The following is a 3742-nucleotide window of genomic DNA, read 5'->3' on the forward strand; positions in this document are numbered from 1 at the left end:
TAAACATATTGCAATTTTTCCAATTTCAAATGATGTCCCCAAAAGGAAACTTTGTCAACATCTGTTTTATCTAAAAAACACATTTCTCTGTCTGCTCATCTCACTTAAATTGTATACTTGGCGTCTGGTATATCGATACAGTATTCCCCGCGAAAATATGGCGATACTACGGCTGTATGATTTTCTCCCCCACCCTAGTAAATAGGAACATGTTGGCGTTATTTTGTCACTTATTTGGAGCAGTAGGATTGTTTGAACCAGGGGGATCCGGTGAATAAGCTAAAGTCCCAATAATAAGTGGTGTTCCTTTAACATTATTTAATTAGTTTAAAATATGAATTATCTTTAGTGTTGAATGTTTAAAGGCCCTGACACACCAACCTGATAATAATCAGCCGTCTGACAATCTGACTTCCGAGTCTGTGTTGGTGTGGTCCGTGCCGTGGTTAGTTAGATGGGGCGTCGGCCTTCATTTTGGGAGCGCCTGACTTGTTGGATCGGAGGCCGGTGGGACTCAACGACCCAATCTGATTGGTGGAGAGCTAACAACAAAGGAAATGGCGCGGGATGGCGTGACTAGGGTCTCTCAAAATCTTTGTTTGATCTGAAATGAAGACAGATTCAGCAACTGCACACACACACACACACACACACACAGAGACACACACAGACCACACACCCGGACAGACACATACACAGAGACACACATACAGACACACATACACACAAACAAAGACACACACACAGACAGACACACACACAGACACACACACACACACAGACACACACACACACAGAGGCTGGCCACAACACACAGACACACACACACACACACACACACAGACACCACACACACACACACACAGACACACACACACACACACACACACGGACAGACACACACTTACAGACACACAGAGCCACGCACACACACACACACACACACAGGCACAGCCACACACTTACACAGACACACAAACCCACACACAGAAACACACAAACCACACAGAATACACACACACACACACACAGACCACACACACACACACACACACACACAGACAGACACACACACACACACAACACACACACCAAAAACACACTACAGACACAGAGCCCACACAGAGACACACAAACCCACACACAGAAACACACACACACACACACACAGACACACACACACACACACACACACACACACACACACACAGACCGAACCGCACACACACACAAGCCCACACACAGAAACACACAAACCCACACAGACACACACACAAACCCACACACAGAAACACACACACAGACACACACACACACAACAACGCACACAGACTTACACACACGGACAGACACACGAGAATACAAACACACACACAGAAACACACAAGCACACACACACACAGACTGCACACAGAGCACACGTACACACACACACACACACACACCACGGACAGACACACATACACAGCACACACAAACTCCACACAGACACACACACACAGAGACACACGGACTATTTCTCTCTTCAAATGTTTTCAGAAACATGTTTCGGTGAACTATTTTAGTCCAATATGAGATCAGATTCTGAGACGAGGCATACGTGACGGTCTGGCTTTGAATTTGGAAAGACCCACCTGGCCGCGTCCATCCAATCAGCTACTGTTTTTTGGGGTTACCCAGCCTGTTGTTATGGAGACATATTTACAGCCAAGTCTCTCTTGGTTGTTTTCTGAGGAACTTTTTGACCAACTCAGGAAGCTGATCAGTCCGACTGGCTTTACTGCCGACGGTCGGCCGTCTGGTTGGGGGGTCAGGAGCTTACAATCTATATTCATCAGATTAAATCTCTTTCTTCATGTGAGAGTAATATTATAAAGTGATTATATGTATGATTGTTGTTCTGTCTCCTTATTAGAGATGCAAACTTTAAACATTTACCTAAAGTTAGTCATGAGACTTGTTCTGTGTCTGTAACATCTTCTAAACTAAAATTTGAGGAGTTTTATTTGTCACTTGATCATAAACAAAGAAATAAAAGTGTAATTGGGAGGAAAATGCCAAAATGAAATAAAGACTTTTTTAAGAGTGAATTTTCAAATATAGTTTTTTTTTTAAATAGTGTGAATGTTGATAATTATCATCAGCTCCAGAGAATGAGGAGAACAGCGAGCTCGGTCCAGAAGCTGGTTCAGGTTTCTTGTGTTCAGCTCGGTCCAGAAGCTGGTTCAGGTTTCTTGTGTTCAGCTCGGTCCAGAAGCTGGTTCAGGTTTCTTGTGTTCAGCTCGGTCCAGAAGCTGGTTCAGGTTTCTTGTGTTCAGCTCGGTCCAGAAGCTGGTTCAGGTTTCTTGTGTTCAGCTCGGTCCAGAAGCGCGGCCAGCAAGCTGTGGTAACATACATTTGTGTCTGTGTGTGTGTGTGGTGTTTTGTGTGTGTCTGTATTGGTATGTCTGTGTCTGTGTTTAATTGTGAGTTTGTGTTTGTGTATGTGTGTGCAATATTGATATTGTGTATGTGTATTGTGTGTGTTGATAATGTTTGTGTATCTATAATGTTTTATTTGTGTATGTGTGTATGTGTGTGTGTGTGATGATAATGTGTGTGTATGTGAAATGTGGTATTTGTAGTGTATGTGTGTGTGTCGTGTATGTGTGTGTGTGGTGTCACATTGTGTGTGATGTGTATGTGTGGGTGTATTGTTTATATTTGTGTGTGTGTTGTAATGTTATGTTTGTATGTGTGGTTGTGTGTCATGTTTGTGTGTGTGTGTATGTCTCTACGTGTGTGTGTATGTGTATGTGTGTGTGTGTGTGTGTGTGTATTGTGTGTGTGTGTGTGTGTGTATGTGTGTGTTGTGGGGTCTGTTTTTGTTGTGTCCCTGTGTGTGTGTGTGTGTCTGCGTGTGGTGTGTGTGTGTGTGTGTCTGCATGTGTGTGTGTATGTGTTTTTTTTTTGTGTGTGTGTTTGTGTGTTTGCATGTGTTGTGTGTGTGTGTGTGTGTGTGTGTGTTTGCATGTGTGTGTGTGTGTGTGTGTGTGAGTGTGTCTGTGTTTGTGTGTGTGAGTTTGTGTGTTTGTGTGTGTATGTGTGTGTGCATGTGAGTGTATATGTGTGTCTGTGTGTGTGTGTGTTTGTGTGTGTGTGTCTCTGCATGTGTGTGTGTCTGTAAGACAGAACAGATATGATCAGAGTTGGGCGCATGCAAAGCCGATTTCCCACAATGCAATGCCGGCATTCATTTCAGAGAATCAGACAACGATCAGCGGGTCATTACAGTTTTTTTCGATTGCTAAACGACAGCGGGCACTACTGGAGTCACATGTGCAAAACTCTAACTACAGTCTGCACAGCAGCAGTTCATGTGGACCAAACTCTAGTTCGTTTTTAATTGCTTGAACACAGTTTTCAAAACTCTACACACTTATCCCATGACTTTAACCACAACGTGCACAACACTGTAGATTTACAGCACTTTGTTCAAATGCTAACACACTGCTGTCAACACTGTTAACCACACATTCAAAACAGAATAGATTCCAGTCTGGTGCCTATCAAACACTGCTGATTGCAATTTTAGCTGAAAGCCTAAGCAGGTGTCTAGTTTTAGACTAGTTAGTGAACATATACAGTATTTATACAGAGAAAGATCAGAAAGACTTTTCTTGTATACAAACACCAAATAAGAATGAAACAATTATACACTGTACTGTTTGAGAGAAACAGGTAAAAGAGCAAAGATACCAAC

This window comes from Perca fluviatilis, chromosome 5 (genome assembly GCF_010015445.1).
Source record: "Perca fluviatilis chromosome 5, GENO_Pfluv_1.0, whole genome shotgun sequence".
In the NCBI taxonomy this organism is placed as follows: Eukaryota; Metazoa; Chordata; class Actinopteri; order Perciformes; family Percidae; genus Perca; species Perca fluviatilis.